The 22881-nt window shown below is 43.7% G+C and overlaps 1 protein-coding gene and 1 long non-coding RNA gene across 7 annotated transcripts in view; one reads left to right on the top strand and one right to left on the bottom strand.

The window, feature by feature from the left end:
- The first annotated feature begins 404 nt into the window (after positions 1-404).
- LOC129393068 (uncharacterized) lies at positions 405-11804 on the top strand. Of its 6 annotated transcripts, XR_008619685.3 has the most exons (6): positions 553-1288; positions 2176-2256; positions 5368-5498; positions 6774-6917; positions 9487-9584; positions 11459-11804. It is a non-coding gene; the product is annotated as an uncharacterized LOC129393068 (long non-coding RNA). The 6 variants fall into 6 exon arrangements; XR_008619689.2 differs by lacking the exons at positions 553-1288; positions 9487-9584 and adding an exon at positions 405-481; XR_010109031.1 differs by lacking the exons at positions 553-1288; positions 9487-9584 and adding an exon at positions 1463-1737 and having other exon boundaries at positions 2117-2256.
- CDK20 (cyclin dependent kinase 20) overlaps positions 10313-22881 on the bottom strand; it is a 36782-nt gene continuing 24213 nt past the window's right edge. The window contains exons 8-9 of the transcript XR_004673352.3: positions 13357-13491; positions 10313-12387 (exon numbers count right to left, since the gene is read on the bottom strand). The gene's annotated coding sequence lies outside the window, so the exon portion shown is untranslated. The remainder of the gene's footprint in view (positions 12388-13356; positions 13492-22881) is intronic.

Below are 22881 nucleotides of genomic sequence, written 5' to 3' on the forward strand. Positions count from 1 at the left end.
TTTCCTACATGATGGCTACTTCCCCAACTCCAGGCAGTTGTAGTAAAGAGGACTCCAGCGACAGACGGCCTAGTTCAAGGGGTGAACAGGTCAGCCTTGCAGATATTTAAGGGAGAGCCACCTGGGCAGAGGGAAAGTTATGGACTAAACTGTGTCCTCGCAAAATTTGTATGTTGAAGCTCTAACCCGTAGTGTGACTGCATTTGGAGGCAGAACCTATAAGGAGGTAATAAAGGTTAAGTGAGGTCATAGGGTGGGCTCTGATCCAACAGAACTGTGTCCTTATAGGAACAGGAAGAAGTGCTAGGGATATCTCCCCTCCCCCACTCCCTCTCTCTCCCTCTCCCCCTCCCCTCTCCCCTCTCCCCTCTCCCATGAGAGGACACAGCCAGAAGGAGACTGTCTGCAAGCCAAGGAGAGAAGCCTCACCAGCCATGGAATCTACAGGCACCTTGATGTTGGACTTCCAGCCTCCAGAGCTGTGAGAAATGCGTTTCTGTTGTTTAAGTTGCCCCGTCTGGATTCTGTTACGGCACCCTGAGCTAAGACAGGGACCAACTGGTGCAAAGGCCCTGGGGAGGACCTGGAGGCAGGTTTGAAGGGTGGGGGGAGGGGAGGCCATGATCACCGGGTGGAGGGTGGGAGTAGGTGGACATGGGTTAGAAAGGTCGTGGGCCAGGCGGCCTCCTAGGCAGCTTCCTGATGTTGGCCTTTTCCTAGATGGAAGCCAGCCGTCGGGAGCACACACACCACATTACAAGGATCCCAGCCAGGCCCAGGAGGGGAAGCAAGGACACCCTAGAGGCAGAGAGAACTGGCAGGTAGCACCGTGGGGGATGAGAGGGGGTTGGAATCTAGATCCATCTTGAGAAAGGAGGACGCTGGAGGGCGGGATGTGAAAACTGGGGGAGAGAAAACTCAGAGGTCACTGGAGGTCTGAACAAGTGCAAGGATAGAGGTGCCCCGAGCTGACACGGGTGGCCTGGGCAGGGGCCGGTGTGTAGGGGGAGATCCTGGGGTCTGGAGGCCAGGGGTCGGGCCATGAGGCTGTACCGGCAAAGGCGGTGCGGGCCCTGAAACCAGGCCAAGACAGAGCTGGCGGGAGGCAGCGGCCCCAAAGTCAGGACCGAGGAGAGCCGGGCTGACTGCCAAGGAGGGCCGGGCTGGCTGCCAAGGTCAACCAGGTGGAGGCCTTCGGGATTCGGCAAGAGCAGTTCTGTGAGCTGGCGGAGCCTGGCGTCTGCCTGCGTGACGTGGAGGAACCGCAGGCGGCGACCGCGGACAGAATGTACAGGTTTCTGGGCGAGGAATGGAGAATGAGGCGGAGCTGGGCTGCAGGAGACGGAGGCAGAGAGAGACGGCCTGGCGGGAGATGCAGGGGCCCGCGGCAGGGCCCTGGAAACTCCAGGCGGGAGGAGGGACGTGGTGACGGGCGGGAGGGCAAGGGCTGGGGCCCGGGCTCATTCCGCAGAGCCTGCGGGTACAGCAGGCTGAGGGGTCAGACTGAGCACAGGGAGCTGAATAGCGAGCCCCGCCCGGCAGGGGAAATGAAGGGAGGGTGGTGTGAGAGCTTCTGCCAGGGGCAGAAGGACACCGAGGGACGGCAAGCAGAGCCGAGGGAGTGCGCGCTAGCCCCGGAAGAGGGTGCGCTGGGCTGGCTGCTGAGCTACCCTCAGGAGCTGCAGGGGCTCGAGGGGCTGGAAATGCTGCAGCAGAAACTGGAAGGCCCCTGCCTAGGTTGGCTTAGGAGTAGAGGGGTGCACCCTGGTCAACCCTGCACCTCCGGGGCGCCACGCGCTCGCTGGCGGGAGGGCGGAGGGAGGCGGGAAGGAGACGCTAAGGCGCTGCGATCCCGGACGCGCAGCCCTCTAGGCGTGGAGGCTGCTGGAGCTGCCGGGCAGCTTCTCGGCGACTCCACGCGTGAATGCAGAGATGCTGCAGGGAGGCAGCGCTCACAAAAGCAGCTCCGCTCACAAAAATACGGCCACACCGAGCAGACGTCTGCTTTGACACCACTCGACCCTGCCAAAAAGAGCAATTAATGGGACCAGAAGGGCGGGAGGTGGGAGGGAAGGCGGGGAGTGGGCAATGAGCAGAGCCTGGCTTTCTATCCCAGGACAGCGTGGTGTTCTCAAGGGAATTTAGCCAAACATTTCGTCCTAACCTCAACAACAGGTCCTCGTGAGTCCTCATACAACCTATCCTTAGGCGGTAACAGGCTGCAGCTGTTGAAGTCTAATTTCACTCTATTGATTGGTACGTTCAATGGAATGCTTTCTGATTAATTCTGTGCCTTTAGTTTTACCCTGGACATGTTTCAAGACAATGTATTAATAGGACTCCGGTGTTACGTATTCAATCAATTTATAGATGAAACCCAGAAAACTCAAATATGGTTAGAGGACTGGATTAAATGATATTTACTTTGGCAATAGAGAAATAAAAGTATACTGAACTGATGGAAATATTCTAAAACTATATTGCAGTGATGGTTACACAACTCTACAGATTTACTGACAATGGGTGAAATATGTAGCATGTTAAAAATACCAGCTGTTAAAAATGAAAAAAAAGTCTATCAGTAAAAAAATAAATACGTGTCTAACTGGAAGAAGATAAGATACAGAAGCGGGGGGAAAGAGGGTAGGGTAGGGGGGCTAAGACCCTCATTCACATCGTGGTGTGGCAGTTAATACAGTCTAAGTTTACAGAACAAGAAATTCAAGTTCAAGCATATTGCTTAAATCTAGTTAACCTATAGGAAAACTAAGTATAATAATATAAGCACAGCAAAGTAGGAGGAAGAAGACAAGTAGCCTTAATCAGCGAAACCTTCCTCTTTTATAATGGAAAGCCACTGCAAAAGAAATCGAGGTTGATAAATACAGAAGCTCGGTAAGTGTATTATTACTTAAAATTCTGAATTTTGAAAGGAACTCCCCAAAAATCTAAAAATGCTTATTGTTAAAAAAAAGTTTTTGGGGGGATAGGATCTCTCTCTGTCACCCAGGCTGGAGTGGAATGGTGTGATCATAGCACACTACAGCCTCTCTAACTCCTGGGCTCAAGCGATCCTCACGTCTCAGCCTCCTGAGTAACTGTGACTACAGGTGGGTGCCAGCACACCCAGCTGATTTTTTTATAGAGAAGAGGTCGTGCTGTGTTGCCCAGGCTGGTCTCAAACTCCTGGCCTCAAGCAGTCCTCCCACTTCAGCTCCTAAAGTGTTGGGACCACAGGCATGAGCCACATGCCAGCCTAAATTTTGCCTTTAAAAATTGTCCCATGAATTCCTGGATTGGCATAACAGTTGGTATTGTCTTGATAGAAGAGTTGTTGAAATAATCTATCACCTTCACACTGCCCGGCATGTGCACACACATGCATGTCTGCGCATGTCCGTATGTGTGCACGTCACATGAATGTGCAAGTGTGTGCAAATGTGCAAGTGTTTGTGTGTGCTTGTCTGTGTCCATGTGTGTCCACGTGTATGTGTGTATGTATGTTTTAAGAGACCTGTAAAATCAAAAGAAAACTAGCCTCAAGGTAAAACTACAAAAAATCCTCACATATTTACAGTGATCAGTGACATAGTCTTTCTTTTCTTGAATAAATATTAAAATTTGATTATCTGAGATGCTTTTATATTTAGGAAACTAGTTAATACAGATTAAATTACATTTCAATATTTCAAATATCTTCCTAAATCTTCATGACTTTTATTACTGAATCTGCTGCTAAAGGTCTTGGTACAATTAAATTTTAAAACTTTTTTGAAAGGAGGGGAGAAAATTTTATTTTTCTAATTTTATGCTTCAAATTTATATTACGTACATTAAGTACTATGTAAACTTGTCTTTAGGATATCAGTATTTAACTTGGGCAGTATTATTTCATCTGAATTTATTTGGAGAAATACAACTTAGCTGTCTGCTTATAAACATCAAAAAATGTGCCAAATGAGAAAATAGGGCATTAACAATCAGAATTTAAATTTTTTTTTAATTTCGATGGTTTTGGGGGTATAGGTGGTTTTGGTTACGTGAAGAAGTTCTTTAGTGGTGGTTTCTGAGATGTTGGTGCACCCGTCACCCGAGCAGCGTACACTGTACCCAATATGTAGTCTTTTATCCCTCACCCCCTCCCAACCTTCGCCACTGAGTCAAAAGTCCATTATATCATTCTGTGCCTTTGCATCCTCATAGTTTAGCTCCTACTTATAAGTGAAAACATACAATATTTGGTTTTCCATTCCTGAGTTACTTCACTTAGAACAATGGCCTTCAGCTCCATCCAAGTGGCTGCAAAAGACGTTATTTCATTCCTTTTTAGGGCTGAGTAGTATTCTGTGGTGTGTATGTACCACGTTTTCTTTATCCATTCATTGGTTGATGGGCACTTAGGTTGGTTCTTTGTCTTTGCGATTGTGAATTGTACTGCATGTGTATGTTTCTTTTTCATATAATGACTTGTTTTCCTTTGGGTAGGTACCCAGTAGTGGGATTGCCAAATCAAATGGTAGTTCTACATTTAGTTCTTTAAGGAATCGCCACACTGTTTTCCATAGTGGTTGTACTAATTTGCATTCCCACCAGCAATGTAAAAGTGGTCCCTTTTCACCACATCCATGCCAACATTTGTTGTTTTTTGCCTTTTTAATTATGGCCATTCTTTCAGGAGTAAGGTTTCATCTCACTGTGGTTTTCATTTGCTTTTCCCTGATGATCTGTGATGTTAAGCATTTTTTCATGTTTGTTGGCCATTTGTATATTTTCTTTCAAGAAATGTTTATTCATGTCCTTTGCCCACTTTTGGATGGGATTATTATTATTATTATTATTATTATTTTCTTGCAGATTTGTTTGAGTTCCTTGTAGATTCTGGATACTAGACCTTTGTTGGATGCAGTTTGCAAGTATTTTCTCCCACTCTGTGGGTTGTCTGTTTACTCTGCTCATTATTTCTTTTGCTATGCAGAGCTTCTTAGTTTAATTAGGTCCCATTAATCTTTGTTTTTGTTGAATTTGCTTTTGGGGTCTTAGTCATGAATTCTTTGCCTGAGCCAATGTCCACAAGAGTTTTTCTGATGTTATCTTCTAGAATTTTTATAGTTTCAGGTCTTAGATTTAAGTTTGATGTTGTTTAGATCTGTGTCCGGGTCTGCACCAAATCTCATGTTGAATTGTAATCCCCAGTGTTGGAGGTGGAGCCTGATGAAGGGTGACTGAGTCATGTGGGTGGCATTCTCATGAATGGGTTAGCACCATCCTCTTGGTGCTGTTCTCATGATAATAGTTCTCAGGAGATCTGATTGTTTAGAAGTGTGTGACACCTCCCCACCATCTCACTCTCTCTTCTTTCTGCTCCAGCCATGTAAGACATGCCTGTGCCTGCTTCCCCTTCGCCTTCTGCCATGACTGAAAGTTTCCTAAGGCCTCCTCAGAAGCCGAGCAGATGCCAGCATCACGCTTCCTCTAAAGCCTGTGGAACCATGAGCCAAGTAAACCTCTTCTCTTTATAAATTACCCAGTTTCCGGTATTTTTTTATAGCAATGTGAGAATAGACTAATACAAAGTGTTTGGCCATCTTGAATTGATTTTTGTATAATGTGAGAGATGAGGATCCAGTTTCATTCTTCTACATGTGGCTTGCCAGTTTTCCCAGCACCATTTATTGAATAGAGTGTCCTTTCCTCAATTTATGTTTTTGTATGTTTTGTCAAATATCAATTGGCTGTAAGTATTTGGCTTTATTTCTGGGTTCTATATTCTGTTCCATTGGTCTACATGCCTATTTTTCTTTTTTTTTTTAGACAGAGTCTCGCTCTGTCTCCCAGGCTGGAATGCAATGGTGCAATCCCGGCTCACTGCAACCTCTGCCTCCTGGGTTTAAGCGATTCTCCTGCCTCAGCCTCCCCAGTAGCTGGGATTACAGGCACCTGCCACCACACCCGGCTAATTTTTTGTATTTTTGGTAGAGATGGGGTTTCACCGTGTTAGCCAGGATGGTCTTGATTTCCTGACCTTGTGATCTGCCCACCTCGGCCTCCCAAAGTGCTGGGATTACAGGCGTGAGCCACTGCGCCTGGCCTACATGCCTATTTTTATACCAGAACCGTGCTGTTTTGGTAACTATAACCTTGTAGTATGATTTGAAGTCAGGTAATGTGGTGCCTCCAAATTTGTTCTTCTCACTTAGTATTGCTTTGACTATGCAGGCTCTTTTTTCGTTCCATATGAATTTTAGGATTGTTTTTTCTAGATGATCATGATATCTTTTTCTTTTTCTAGAAGAATGATGATAATATTTTGGTGGGAATTGAATTGAATCTGTAGATTGCTTTGGGCAGTATGGTCATTTCACAATATTGATTTTTCCCATCCGTGAGCAGATGTGTTTCCATTTGTTTCTGTCATCTATGATTTCTTTCAGCAGTGTTTTGTAGTATTCCTTGTAGAGATCTTTCTCCTCCTTGGTTAAGTATATTCCTAAGTATTTTATTTTTGCAGCTGTTGTAAAATGGATTGAGTTCTTAATCTGATTTGATTTTCAGCTTGGTCATTGTTGGTATATAGCAGTACTACTGATTTGTATACATGGGTTCTGTATCCTGAGACTTTATTGAATTTGTTTTTTAGATCTAGGGGCTTTTGGGATGAGTCTTTAGGGTTTTCTAAGTATACATTCATCATTGGCAAATAGCAAGAGTTTTACTTCCTCTTTTCCAATTTGGATGCCTTTCATTTCTTTCTTTTCTCTGATTGCTCTGGCCAGGATTTACAGTACTATGTTGAATAGAAGTGGTGAGAGAGGGCATTCTTGTCTTGTTCCAGTTCTCCAGAGGAATGCTTTCGACTTTCCCCCATTCAGTATGATGTTGCACATGGGTTTGTCATATATGGCTTTTACTACTTTCAGGTAAGTCCCTTCTATGCCTATTTTGCTGCAGGTTTTTATTATAAAGGGATGCTGGATTTTATCAAATGCTTTTTCTGCATCTATTGAGATGACCATATGGTTTTTATTTTTAATTCTGTTTATATGATGTATCACATTTATTGACTTGCATATGTTAAACCATCCCTCTATCACTGGGAAGAAACCCACTTGATCAAAAAGATGTATTATCTTTTTGATATGCTGCTGGATTCAGTTAGCTAGTATTTTGTTGAAGATTTTTGCATCTATATTCATCAGGGATATTGGTCTGTAGTTTTCTTTTTTCTTATGTCCTTTCCTGGTTTTGGTAGTAGGGTGATAGTGGCTCCATAGAATGATTTGGGGAGGAGTTCCTCTGTCTCTATCTTTGGAAATAGTTTCAGTAGGATTGGTACCAATTCTTTGAATGTCTGCTAGAATTTATCTGTGAATCCATCTGGTCCTGGACTTTTTTTTTTGTTGGCAATTTTTTTAAATTACTGCTTCAATCTCACTGCTTGTTATTGGTCTCTTCCGGGTTTCTATTTCTTCTTTATTTAATCTAGGAGGGTTGTACATTTCCAGGAGTTTATCCATTTCCTCTAGGTTTTCTAGTTTCTGCATATACAGGTGTTCAAGATAGCCTTTAAATCTTTCGTATTTCTGTGATATCAGTTGTAATACCTTCTGTTTCATTTCTAATTGAGCTTATTTGGATCTTCTCTCTTCTTTTCTTGGTTAATCTCACTAATGATCTATGAATTTTATTGTTTCAAAGAACCAGCTTTTTGTTACAATCAGAATTTTCAGATTTACCCACATACTTTTTTCTTTTAACCTGCTATTGGGTTAATTTATATATAGCATTTACCCTTAAGGTTGTTGAAACATCCTATCAAGGTATTATGCAGGAGTTTACATCTTTTGCGTAAGTGGTGCCCTGGGTTGCGCTTATTCTTGACCAAATGAAAAACAAACACTGCTGGCACCATACTCTAAACTATCTTTGTATCATAGGTTGTAAGACTTGGTGAAAGCCAAAGGGAACCTTTAAGGTTGGAGGGACCCGTTAGTAGTACATCTTTGGGCTTAGAGAAGGAAAAAAAATTGTCCTATACTACATTTCACATCTCCTACAAATAGTGTTTTAGCAGCTGAAGCCTTTTTACCTCTAAAACTTATTACACTAGGGTTTACTTGGAAATATAGTTTACAACCAAATCAAGTATAATATACAGACACTGGCACTTTAGCACAAGGGCAAACTTTTTAAAAATTTGTTTTGGACCTTTAAAAGTAGGCCATAGTATAAAAAACAAGTCCACGCTCTTATATTCAGCAAATTCATACTAAAATATCCCATTCTTGTAGGATAAAGACCAAGAAAACTTTACATATGCTACAAGTTTATTACATGTATTTATATGGCTCTTTCTTCCCTAGTTACTTAAAATTTTCACATTATACAACTCCCCAAAGTAAGTATCCTCTCCCCAAAGCAAGCTTTGCAGAAACAATAAGGCCAAATCACCATAAGAATAGCTTGTGCAGGCGGGGCATGGTGGCTCACACCTGTAAGCCCAGCATTTTTGGAGGCTGAGGGAGGCGGATCACCTGAGCTCAGGAGTTTGAGACCAGCCTGGCCAACATGGCAAAACCCCATCTCTACTAAAAATACAAAAATTAGACAAGTTTGGTGGCCCATGCCTGTTAACCCAGCTACTTGGGAGGCTGAGGCATGAGAATTGCTTGAACCCGGGAGGCGGAAGTTGCAGTGAGCTGAGATGGCACCACTGCACTCCAGCTTGGTGGACAGAGCAAGACTCTGTCTGAAAAAAAAAAAAAAAAGAATAGCTTGTGCAGTGCTATAATATAAAAGTGTATTTTGAAAGCTGTTGAGTCACTATTAAATAATGTTTCTATAAAAATGGTTTTGGTGTATTTGTTGGCAGACACCTATCCACTGCATTTAAGAAAGAGAGCTATTGGGGTATACTGTGCCTCATTCTAATGAGCCCCAAGTGCCCGTTCCACCTTCATCACTGTACAGTTTACTAAAATGCAACTATTAGGAAAACTTCATCTTTTTATTTTACAGTACATCAAGTTGTTGGCATATTACCGTCTTGGGTATTTCTAGTATACTAAACATTTAGATGTTTACCTACTTCTCAATCTTTATATTCTTAGCTAGATGCTTATAATCTGATTCAGCAACTTTCAGCAATTTACTGTCCATGATTGATAATCTTATATTACTATTTTCCTCAACCCAACAATAGAAAAAGTTGGTTCTTTTACCACTCCCTAGGTCTAAACATGAATGGTTTCACTTAAAAGTTACTCAGTTGAGAACATTTAATATCAAGTACAATTATTAATTTAGTTAAAGTTGTACTGATGCTACCATTACATCACAGTGCACCCAACACATAAAGCAACACATAAAGCAGATGAGATGAAGTCTAATTATGTGTGTGTGTACACATATATATATATATATAATTTTTTTTTATATATATATATAGTTTGTTTGTTTTTTGAGACGAAGTCTTGCTCTACCATCCAGGCTGGAGTGAAGTGGCGTGATCTCAGCTCACTGGAACGTCCACCTCCTAGGTTCAAGTGATTCTCCTGCCTCAGCCTCCCAAGTGGCTAGGATTACAGGTACATGCCACCATGCCCAGCTAATTTTTGTGTTATTAGTAGAGACGGGGTTTCACCATGCTGGCCAGGGTGGTCTCAAACTCCTGACCTCAAGTGATCTGCCTCCCTCGGCCTCCCAAAGTGCTGGGATTACAGGCATGAGCCACCACACCCGGGCATATTTTTTACATTAATTAGCAGTTCTATGCAAATAGATTAATTCCCTGGTGAATTTGTTTCAGACCAATTGACAACTATCTGTAAACATAATTAAATTTAAACATAAGTACTTTATCTTATTTTATATCTGCACTTTTTGTTTTTTTGAGACAGGGTCTCACTCTGAGATGGAATTTCGCTTTTGTTGCCCAGGCTGGAGTGCAATGGCATGATCTTGGCTCACCGCAACATCCGCCTCCTGAATTTAAGCAATTCTTATGCCTCAGCCTCCCGAGTAGCTGGGATTACAGGCATGTGCCACTACACCTGGCTAATTTTTGTATTTTTAGTAGAGAAATGGGGTTTCACCATGTTGGCCAGGCTGGTCTTGAACTCCTGACCTTAAATGATCCACCTGCCTCGACCTCTCAAAGTGCTGGGATTACAGGCATGAGCCACTGCGCCTGGCCTATATCTGCACTTTAGATTTTACGTTCAAATGTCTTTATTTTCTTATCTAAAGGAGTAAAGGCAATAGGAAGTATATTAGTCCATTTTTGTATTGCCATAAAGAAATACCTGAGACTGGGTAATTTATAAAGAAAAGAGGTTTAATTGGCTCACAGTTCCACAGGCTGTATGGGAAGCATGGTGGCATCAGCTTCTGGGAAGGCCTCTGGGGAGGGAACTTACAATCATGTTGGAAGGCAAAGGGAGAGCAAGCACTTCACATGACAGGAGCAGGAGAAAGGCGAGGAGATGCCACACACTTTTAAACAACCATATCTCATGAGAACTCACTCGCTATCACAAGAACAGCACCAAGAAGGAAATCCGCCCCCATGATCCAATCACCTCCCAGCAGGTCCCACCTCCAACATTGGTGTTTACAATTCTACATGATATTTGGGCGGGGACACAGATCCAAACCATATCAGGAACCCAGTGGTTTGGTGGTGAGGGAAGAATACTTGGTGATGGCAGCTCACTGCATTTGGCTCTGGCATCATTCTGGTTAGCTTCAGATTTTAAGTTTTTTTTTTTTTTTTTTTTTTTTTTGAGGTAGAGTTTCATTCTTGTTGCCCAGGCTGGAGTGCAATGGTGTGATCTTGGCTCACTGCAACCTCTGCCTCCCGGGTTCAAGCGATTCTCCTGCCTCAGCCTTCCGAGTAGCTGGGATTACAGTTGCCCACGACCATGCCCAGCTAATTTTTTTGTACTTTTAGTAGAGACAAGGTTTCACCATGTTGGCCAGGCTGGTCTTGAACTCCTGACCTCAGGTGATCCACCCGCTTCAGCCTCCCAAAGTGCTGGGATTACAGTTGTGAGCCACTGCACCCGGCCATAACTTTAGATCTTAGAGTAAGCTGGGACTTGATAAACTAGAGCTCCAATTTGATTATTTGGAAAAGTTTTGTTAGTCCCCTTATCTTGCATGGCTTGCCAGGCAGTTGCTGATGAGTTATAACCCTGTCCTCTTTCTTCTTACAAACAGTCTTCATCGGGGAATTCTGATCCTTGGTCTTCTATTAAGCTACTGGTAGTTCTTACTCTCCTTTCTAGATGGAGGAGCTGGGTTGTTATTCCTCTCTCCACCACCTATCTTCAGCTGCTTTGTCACCTTTCTGTCTGCTTTTCAGATTGCAGGATTTCCACTACCTGTCCTCTTCCTTGGTGTCAAGCCCAGGACAACAGGTGTTGCTTTCTGACAGATCCTTTGCTTTGTCTCAATATAGGGTTTTTCATGGGCCGATCTGCTGAATTCAGCCTAGGAGCTGAGGCCAACATCTGAGTCTCTTCAGCATACAAGTTTGAAAGAAGTCCTAGCAACTTCAAGCTCAGAACTACGGGTGGCAGCAGCTCCCTCTTGACGTCGAAGCCTCCCATTCCAGAGAGAGTCAAGGCCCGGATCAAAAAAAGCCCACAAGCACCGATGACTGAGCTGCTGACTACCCCAGCATCTCCAACTCAACCTCCTCTTTCTGCCTCTACCCAAATTTTAAAACTTTTAAACATGGGTTTAAAAATGGTAATGAGTAAAGTTGCATCCAAGTGTATCAAATAAAATTAAATATCCATAAATGCTGTAATAATTCCTGCTTTGATGCTGAACTAAAGAATTTTCTGCTGGGCGCGGTGGCTCATGCCTGTAATCCCAGCACTTTGGGAGGCCAAGGCAGGTGGATCACGAGGTCAGGAGTTCAAGACCTGCCTGGCCAACGTGGTGAAACCCCATCTCTACTAAAAATACAAAAATTAGCTGGGCATGGTGGCAGGCATCTGTAGTCCCAGCTACTCAGGAGGCTGAGGCAGAAGAATCACTTGAACCCGGGAGACAGAGGTTGTAGTGAGCCAAGATGGCACCACTGCACTCCATCCTGGGCAACAAGCGAGATTCCATCTCAAAAGAAAAAAAAAAAGAATTTTCTGTTTATATTACATATAGTCTCACTTCATATTTCATTTCTCTCACCTCTGATACCTGGAGTCCTTGGCTAGTACTGAAATTGAGTAAAGTCATTCTCATGAGTTTTAGTAAAGTCAAAACTCAAAACTCATGAAGTTGGCAAAACTCAAAGAATGCTTTGGTCTAGTTTGACATTGGCCAGTATGTTTTTCATATCCAGTCATTCCTTTTTTCCTGGCTGACATCCTCACTTCCTGCCTGTGGAGGAAAAGTTAAATATTAAATTTGAACTCAATTGAATGTGGACACAAACAATGGTCACCAAGTCCGGGAACAGGTTGTGTGAGTCCCTTGAGGCATTTATCCTGCCCTGTTTCGGAGAAATCTCTATTTCAAACTATTCCTATGTGTTACTTACTGAAAAACAACAGACAATCACAAAAACAAGTTGACCTTTTTGTGTTCCTTGAGCCCAGTCACAAAGGGCCCTCATGACTGGGCCTCATGCCAAACAACTTGTTACAAAAAGAGCTAGGGTCCCAGACCGCACCAAAGCCCCATGAGACCTCTCCTCATCTGTGCACGGACTGGTGGCCGACTCTGGAGCCCAGGCTGTTGCTTCCTGGTCTGGTGATGAATCCTCCATAGTCTGGTGAGTGTAAATATATATATACATATATATCTTTTCCCGTCTCCCCTTCCCATTGCAATTTTCTTATTATATCATTTGCTTATTATATGTGTATTGCGATATACTTGGGATAAAGGCTGTTTACCCTTAAAAGTATTGTCTGTGCCTTTTCTTTTCCCCTCATGCATTTCCCGCACAGAACACTGCCCTAGAGGAGGGGGTGGGAGAAATCTATGGAGATAGTACCTTGAGTCTTAAAATGGACTTTGAAGGTCTCAGCAGAAATAATAGTTTGGAAGAAAAGACTTCTGAATCTCAAAACCATGAATTCTGAGTGTCATAAGCAGTGGTACTCAGTGTCATAAAAGATTTGTCATAAACAAGTTTTGCCATGAGGAAGATAGTGGGCCATGTCTAGGAGGGAAGTTGTAGAAGAAATTAAATGTGCTAAAACCCCAGGTGTGTGGACTAGGAGGATACCTTACCAGCTACATGTTAAAATGTGCTTAAAATTGTATTAGTGTAGCCAGTGGTAAAAAGAAGGCTAAGAATTGGGATGTGTTCTTTGTCATTAGTCTAAGAATCTAAAAACTTACCTGCTGAATAAAAAATATTGAGTCTTAAGGCAAATTAGAGCCTATCTTGCTTCAGTGTTTAAAACGTGTTGGCACTTGGCAGAAATGCTTCTTCTCCTCATAATTTCACATAGTCCAGACACAAAAGCAGAACATCTGGCGGGATAGAATAGTTTGTTTTAATTTAATTCTAAGTATGGGAAATCCCCAAGACTCCCTGTTTGAAAGCAAACGGCTGTGTTGCAAGATTTAATAGATGATTTTTATTTAGGAGACATGGGACAGTGTGAATTTTGCCAAAGACATACTTCCCCGCCACAGTGACTGTTCTCCACCTGCCCTGGAAGTGGAGGTAGACAGCAGCCCTGGGGTATATAATTCACTGTTTCACTCATTACTCCTTGTTCTCCAATCTCTGAGCTCCTATGATCAATTTTATGTTAAATAGCTGGGAAATTAATATTTCAAGCCCATTGAAGGATATATAAAATACACTGCAATTTTATACATGTGTGTGTTGCAATAAAAATGCCCTGATTAGAAAGAAAAAATTCCACCGGCTCTTGTCCAGCATCCAAGAGAGACAGGAGATGGAGCTTCAGACCCAGGAAACAAGTTCTCAACCACCTCAGCAACCATTCTTTATTTTCCTTTCAAATGCTGACTCAAACTTGGGTTTAAATCTTCTGTCTTTATTTGTGTTGGACCTTTTGTTTCTTCATCTGGAGACAGGAGTCATACCCCCTCCACACATCTAAAAAAGTACCCAGTGCCATAGCAGGCTGACCCTGGGAACTCCGAGAACAGAAGCTATTAAAATCAAAATAGAGGTTGCTTGGATCCCAGGACTCTCTACCTCACCACTTCTGATACTGAATACCCTCCACAAACACAAAGATGTGAGGTTATCTAGAATATTTACTGATGTCTTGAGAAAGGTCTCAACGTGAGGTTCCCTCCCCCAACACTTGGTAAAAATTTTCAAATAAACAGCCGCTCAACTTGTCCAAATGCTTCTTTTGAAAGATCACTCTGTGTGTTTTCAGTGACTTTTTTTTCATTATAGTGAGTGTGATGGTTAATTTTATTTGTCAACTTGCCTGGGCCATGGGGTACCCAGATATTTGGTTAAACATTATTCTGGGTGTGTCTTGTGAGGGTGTTTTCAGATAAGATTAGCATTTGCATTGGTGGAGAGAGGGAAACAGTTGCCCCTTCCCAATGTGGGATCATCAAATCAATCTGTTGAGTGCCTCAGTCAAACAAAAGGGTGGATGAAGGTTGAACGTGCTCTCTCTGCCTGACTGCCTTTCAGCTGGGGCATTAGTCACCTCCTGCCTTTGGATTTAGACTATAGATACCACCACCTCTCCTGGGTCTCCAGCTTTTGCTGATGCAGATCTTGGGACTTCTCAGCCTCCACAATTGTATGAACCAATTTTTTTTAATAATAAATCTTTTTCTATATATATATACAGATCCTATTGGTTCCATTTCTCTGGAAAACCCTGACCTAATACAAAGGAGTAATACATACATTAACTTTTTTAAACTTAGAATTTATAAAAGCTATTTTAAAAATCACCTATAGGCCAGGTGCAGTGGCTCATGCCTGTAATCTCAGCACTTTGGGAGGCCGAGGTGGGTGGATTATTTGAGGTCAGAAGTTCGAGACCAGCCTGAGCAACATGGCAAGACCCTGCCTTTACTAAAACAAAACAAAAGAAAACAAAAATTGCCTGGCATGGTGGTGCACACCTGTGGTCCCAGCTACTGGGGAAGCTGAGGTGGGAGGATCACTTGAGCTTGGTGGGTGGAGGTTGCAATGAGCCAAGATTATGCCACTGCACTCCAGACTGGGTGACAAAGCCAGACCCAGTCTCAAAAAGAAAAAAAGAATAAAGAAATTCACCTAAAATCTCAATTCTCAGAAATAACTAGAAACATTTAAATGCAATTATTCCCAATCATTTTTCTTTATATAATTGCACAACAGCGTAATATACAGGGTTTTGTCTTGTTTTGACTGTTTGAGATGGAGTCTCGCTCTGTCGCCCAGGCTGGAGTGCAGTGGCATGATCTCAGCTCACTGCAACCCCCGCCTCCAGGGTTCAAGTGATTCTCCTGCTTCGGCCTCCTGAGTAGCTGGGACTACAGGCACATACTACCACACCCAGCTAATTTTTGTATTTCTAGTAGAGATGGGGTTTCACCATGTTGGCCAGGCTGGTCTTGAACTCCTGGCCTCAAGTGATCCACACACCTTGGCCTGCTAAAGTGCTGAGATTACAGGTATGAGCCACTGTGCCCGGCCTGCAGTTTTGTAATCTACTTTCTTTCACATTATTAAATTTTAAGAATATGCTTTTTTAACATTATTATTTATTTCAAATAATAGATGATTATTAATTTTAAAAAATATAGGTGATAACAGAAAAAAAACACAAAGAACATAAACTATCATCCTAACTCCCATCAGCCAACAACAGTATTAGGTAGCACCCAGCGAACAACACTCAATGCATCCCTAAACACAGACAGAAGAATAGAAAAATTTTCACAAAAATCAGATGATATTATGTATGCAATTTTTAAATAAAGCTGTCAAATTTAATTTTCTGCAATTTAATAGAAGAAAATGAAACAAGTCAAATGTAAGGAATTTATGTAGATCAAACAAAAGTTTCTGCATAAAAATTCATACCTAAATGATCACTCTGAAGATAGAAAAATGCACAGTATTGGGTTGGAGAATGTGTTAGAGAGGGTTCTTTTTTGCATACCTCAGAAAACAACTGGTTGGCTTGATCATAAAGAGAGGTTTTGTTTTGTTTTGTTTTTTGAGACAGAGTCTCACTCTGTTGCCCAGTCTGGAGTGCAGTGGCGCGATCTCAGCTCACTATAATCTCTGCCTCCCAAGTTCAACAGATTCTCCTGCCTCAGCCTCGAGTAGCTGGGATTACAGGCATGCACCACCACACCTGGCTAATTTTTGTATTTTTAGTAGAGATGGGGTTTCACCATGTTGGCCAGGCTGATCTTGAACTCCTGACCTCAAGTGATCCACCCACCTATGCCTCCCAAAGTGCTGGAATTACAGGCATGAGCCACCGCGCCCCACCAAAAGAGATATTTTTTAAAAGAGACATGGTAGCTCACAGAATGTGGAAAGGTTGCAGGGCAACCTTTAAAATTCTTTATTGAGAATGTATCCTCTTATTGCCTTCACCTAGGGTGAGTCATTCCCCAGTTTAAGGAGTAGGGAAGGGGCCAGGCACAGTGGCTCATGCCTGTCATTCCAGCACTTTGGGAGGCCAAGGCAGATGGATCACCTGAGGTTGGGTGTTCGAGACTAGCCTGACCAACATGGAGAAACCCCGTCTCTACTGAAAATACAAAAATTAGCTGAGCATGGTGGTGCATGCCTGTAATTCCAGCTACTCAGGAGGCTGAGGCAGGAGAATCACTTGAACCCAGGAAGCGGAGGTTGCAGTGAGCTGAGATACGCCATTGCACTCCAGTCTGGGCAACAAGAGCGAAACTCTGTCTCAAGAAAAAAAAAAAAAAGAAGTAGGGAAGGAAAAGGGGCCAGGCAGTCATGCTTACACTGCAGGGGTCAGTTGGAGACCGCTGGGCACACAGGCCCTGGACCCTTGGCCTGGCTGCTGCCACCACAAATGAACAATGTTACCGTCCCCATCTTTCCATCACTCCCTCAAGATTCAAGTCCCAGGAGGACACACCACAGGCCCTGGTGCAGGGAGTGTGGACAGCAGGCATCTGGCCCACTCCGTGCCATACTGGGAGGAAAGGGCCAGTTATCCCAAAATCAGGGAATTATCCAGCACAGGATGAATGTTTCTACTAGGTAGCCACAAAAATGTACTCTACAGTCACCGCTGCCCCACATCCATGTATATCCTTCTGCTACTTGTCGCAGAATTAATCACGGCTAACACCCCCAGTGGGCAGTGCCTTCCTTGCCATCTTATCCATGAGTCCAGTAAGCAAGTACTGGGTTAGCAGCTGACTCATTTTGTCATGTGGATCATCTCATCCACCAGATTCTTGACAGCTCCATTCATGGCGGGGCATAGCAGAGACTTGTGTGTGTGTAAGCCAAACCCAAACTGTTCTCAAAGTGTGGGACCATTCTCATTTATGTCATATAACCTTACTTGCAAGGATGTTCAAGGGCGGGATGGTGCAGGTCTCAGATGGTGTCCTGTGGAATGTGCACTGCAGATGGCTGCGGAGAGCCAGACCACTGAAACCCTCGAGGCAAGACACGGAAGATGTGCTTCTTGGTCAAAAAAACCCTCTCAGTTGTTTTCTGTTAATTTGGGATTAAGAAAAATAATTTCCTTATCTGTAGCTGCATTCTATATGCCTGAGTGTGTTTCGATTTGCTCCACTACAAAGCTCACTTCTGGGGCCGGGCGCGGTGGCTCATGCCTGTAATCCTAGCACTTTGGGAAGCCAAGGTGGGTGGATTGCTTGAGCTCAGGAATTTGAGACCAGCCTGGGCAACATGGTGAAACCCCATCTTTACTAAAATACAAAAAACTAGCCAGGTGTGATGGCACACGCCTGTAATCTCAGCTACTAGGGAGGCTGAGACAGGAGAATTGCTTGAACCTGGGAGGCGGAGGTTGCAGTGAGCCGAGATTGTGCCATTTCACTCCAGCCTGGGTGACAGAGTGAGACTGTCTAAAAAAAAAAAAAAAAAAAAGCTCACATCTGGAAAAGCAACTGTAATTATTGGTGAGTCATAATCCACTGTCATTATCTACCATCCATCCACTTTTCATGCTGGTCAAATTGGAGGTTAAATAGGACTATGACAGGAATCAACATCCATGCATCTTTGGTCACTAACAGCCAACATCCTCTGAATTTCCCTCATGGATTTGCTATTGCTTTTGGCTTTTTTGCCAATGGTGAGGGAAGCTATCAAGAGTTTTCTATTGTAATGATTTTTTTTTTTTTTGATGCAGGGGTCTCACTTTGTTGCCCAGGCTGGCCTATTCCAGGATTTGACTTTGCAGTTGATTCCCTAGACATGTGAAGATCTGAGTCTAATCAAAGATAATTCAGAGATCGTCAGGGTAACATGCAAGGACTGGTGAGTGAGGAGCCATTTCTCCATGCAATGGAACTTGCTTGAGCAAGAGGCCTTCAGGGTCTTTATGCCAGGAAAGTCATTCTGGTTATATTATGAGGGCAGGATGTGGGCTAGTAAGGAGGACCTGGGGGCAAGGGGAGGCGGGGTTGAGAGTAGTCTGGATGCTTCAGCTTCTCTTCTAGATCCCTAATCTAATTCTTAGAGTTTTGAGCAGTGCTCTAACTTTCACCTAAGTGATATTAAGATTCTGTAAACTCAATGGACTTTACAATTCAGCAACCTGCAGGACTGAACTTTATCATTTCAAAAGAACCCTGGGTTACACTTTGTGCCTCAATTTCAGAATGTAAGACTTTTAGGTTTCTTTTTGTTTTTCCTCAAGCTGTCCTATGCCATATCAGCATTGTGTCCCTAAATACTAAGTGGATTTTCATGACCTTTTGTGACTACTAGGTCAGACAGCTAAGCCCACACAACCCACATTTCTTTTAACAGTTTGCTTTCCGTAACTCACTTTCTGTAACTCACTTTCTGTATTACCTAAGTTTTTGGTGCAGTTAATAGAAAATGTTCCTGGCCATCCTAAGGAAATTTATTGAAGATATTGGAGGGCTGGCTATTGGGGAGCTACTAAAGCCAATGGGAAGGCCAGAGAAATAAGGCTTTGAAAGTAGTTGAGACTGAAGTGAGGCCAGGCGGAGGAAATACAGCCGAGGCCACGCCATCAGTATGTCACTAACCTACACCGTCAGCAGTGCCACAGACCAGCACCGCATTACCACCCCATCCCCTCCAGGTCCTCCCTTGCCATCATCCCAGGAATCCCCTGTGATTCTCTCCTAGGTCAGATTCCCTGGTTCCTGAGTGGCAGGTGTTTCTCTTAATGTGTTTCCTCCATGCCCATTTATGATTTAAATTAATACACTCTCAGAATATAAAAAATAAGAAATGTCCTCACCTTGATAAACATTACATTTTTTAAAAACACAGCAAAAAAAAATATGTAATTCAGAAATTTCAGATGACTCTCCTTCAGACTGGAAGCAAAACAATTATGCCTGTTGTTAGCGCTATTTTTCAATATAGTACCGGGGGTGTTACCCAATGTTACAAGACATTAAGAAATTAAAATTGCCATCCAAATGAGTATTGGAATAAAAAAAGAGAAAACTGTCATTCTTTGCAGATGATGTGATAGTTCACATATAAATCTCAACAGAACAACATGTAATCTATTAAAACTATTAGAAGAGGTAAGGCCAAATCACAGCTCATGCCTGTAATCCCAGCACTTTGGGAGGCTGAGGTGGGCAAATCGCTTGAGCCCAGGAGTTTGAGACTAGCCTGGGCAACATGAAGAAACGCCATCTTTACATAAAATTGGACAGGCGTGGTGGTGCACACCTGTAGTCCCAGCTACCTGGGAGGGTGAGGTGGGAGGATCACCTGAGCCCAAGAGGTCGAGGCTGCATGATTGTGCCACTGCATTCTAGCCTGGGCAACAGAGTGAGACCCTGTCTCAAAAAAAAAAAAAAAAATTACAAGAGTTTATAAAGGTTTCCAGGAATAATATTAACTCATAAAAATCACTAGTGTGGGGCCGGGCGCGGTGGCTCATGCCTGTAATCCCAGCACTTTGGGAGGTCGAGGCTGGCAGATCATGAGGTCAGGAGTTCGAGACCAGCCCGGCCAAAATGGTGAAACCCATCTCTAATAAAGACACACACACACAAAAAAAAGGCAGGCGTGGTGGCACACGCCTGTATTCCCAACTACTTGGGAGGCTGAGGCAGGAGAATCACTTGAACCCGGGAGGCGGAGGTTACAGTGAGCTGAGATTGCACCATTGCACTCCAGCCTGGGTGACAGGGTAAGATTCCAGCTCAAAACAAAAACAAAAACAAAAAACACTAGTGTTCCTTTTCACAAATTTACAAGTGTATAAAATTATAAAGCAGGTAGGAATTAACTCATCCCAAAAAGCACATGATATTAATGGAGTCAATTTTGAAAGTCTAAAAAGGTCGTAAAAGAGTGAGTAGGCTAAGCCAGGCACGGTGGCTCATGCCTGTAATCCCAGCACTTTGGGAGGCCAAGGCAGGTGGATCACTTGAGGTCAGGAGTGCGAGACCAGCCTGGCCAACATGGTGAAACCCCATCTCTACTAAAAATACAAAACTTAGCTGGGCATGGTGGCACACAATTGTAGTCCCAGTTACTCGGGAGGCTGAGGCAGGGGAATTACTTGAACCTGGGAGGCAGAGGTTGTAGTGAGCCAAGATGGCACCACTGCACTCCAGCCTGAAGGACAGAGTGAGACTCCATCTCCAAAAAAAAAAAAAAGAAAAAGAGTAAATGGAGAAATAGACCATGTCCATAGAAGGGATAACTTAACATTGTAAAGATATCAGTTCACCCCCAAAATAATCTAGAAGGTTTATAGAATACCTATAAAATGTTGAGGTTTTGTGGGTTTTTTTCAATTTCAATAAACTAATTCTACAATGTACATGGTAGGTCAGGCATGGTGGCTCACTCCTGTAATCCCAGTACTTCGGGAGGCTGAGAAGGGAGGATATAGTTTGAGCCCAGGAGTTCGAGACTAGCCTGCACAACATAGCAAGGCCACATCTTTGCAGATAAAAAATTTATCTGGGCATGGTGGTGCATGCCTGTGGTTCCAGCTACTCAGGAGCCTGAGGTAGGAGAATTGCTGGAGCCTAGGAGGCCAAGCCTGCAGCGAGTCACGATTACATCACTGCACTCCAGACTGGGAGACAGAGTGAGACCCTGTCTCAGAAAAGAAAGAAGAAAGATTGAAGGAAAGAAAGAGAGAAGGAAGGAAGGAAGGAAGGGAACGAGCGAGGGAGGGAGGGAGGGAGGGAAGGAAAAGAAAAGAGAAGGAAGGAAGGAAGGAAAGAAGGAAGGAAGGAAGGAAATAGAAAATCAAAACAAAACAAAACAAAAAAACACTCAACGAACGAAGAGGTCTTTGAGGACCCTTTGTAGGCCTTTGAGACTTGACTTGCCAAGACATATATTTATCTCTTTGTAGATCATAAATGTTTTCCTGGATAAATACTGCAACCTTTTCCAAATACATGCTGTCTGCATCTTTCCACTACTGTGCTTGCCTGCAGATTGTCACAATGTTCCACATTTGGCCTAAGCACCATGATGAGTCCCTCCTCCATGCTGGCCACAAACCCTGGAAAGGGCTCTGAGTGTCAAAGCCAGCCTGGGGCACCACTGCTTCAGGGACTGGCCTCTGACCTTGAGCTGCTTCTGTGGAATGGTCACAAGACACCTGGTCACTAAAGGGAATGGCTTATATCACGATTACTTATCATTTCTTTTTGTTGATATTGTTGTTTTTGTTGTTTTTGAGACAGAGTCTCACTCTGTCACCCAGGCTGGAGTGCAGTCGTACAAATGGCTGGCCGCAACTTCCACCTCCTGGGTTCAAGCAATTCTCCCACCTCAGCCTCCCGAGTAACTGGGATTACATGTGCTCACCACCACATCTAATTTTTGTATTTTTAGTAGAGATGAAGTTTTCACCATGTTGGCCAGGCTGGTGTCGAACTCCTGACCTCAAGTGATCCACCCACCTCGGCCTCCCAGAGTGCTGGGATTACAGGTGTGAGCCACTGCTCCCAGCCAATTACCTATCATTACTAATCGAAGGGTCCCTGGTAATAATTTAACTTTCCTTCCATCCTATGAGATAAATTGATCTGTGTCATTGACTGTCAGCAACAGATATTTAGGGGCATTCTGGAACTTTGAAGGCTATGAACTTCACCACACATACCTGACGGTGTATTTTGAGTACTGACGACTCTGCATCTGGGAACCCACAGATCGCCAACGCCCACTCTTCTTTGTGAAGTCCAGCAGAGGAGCTTGGGCTTTAGAATAAGTCTCAGATATGCTGGCCGCTGCTGGCCAACTACGCTGCCTGGATAAGTTACGTTACCTTCGCCTCAGTTTCTTTATGTTAAAGCATGAAGACCACCTACAATGTGTGATTGTGAGAGCCTGACACAGTGCCATGGAGTCTGACGCCCTGCCTCACACCTGTCTCCTTCCTAATGCCTCTGGTTGCTGGTGCCGTGGGCCAAATCGCGTCTCCCCCAAAATTCAGACATGGAAGTTCTAACCTCCAGGACTTCAGATGCGACTGTATTTGGAGATGGGGGCTTCAAAGAGGTCATCAAGTTAAAATGAGGCCCTTAGGGTGGGTCCTGACTCATCATGACTGGTGTCCTACAAGAAGAGGAGATGAGGACACTGACAAGCACAGAAGGCGACCATGTGAGGACCCAGGGAGAAGATGCAATCTGCAAGCCAAGGGGAAGCCTCAGGAGAAACCACCCTGTCAATGCCTGGATCTTAGATATCCAGCCTCCAGAACTGTG

This window comes from Pan paniscus, chromosome 11 (genome assembly GCF_029289425.2).
Source record: "Pan paniscus chromosome 11, NHGRI_mPanPan1-v2.0_pri, whole genome shotgun sequence".
Lineage (NCBI taxonomy): Eukaryota > Metazoa > Chordata > Mammalia > Primates > Hominidae > Pan > Pan paniscus.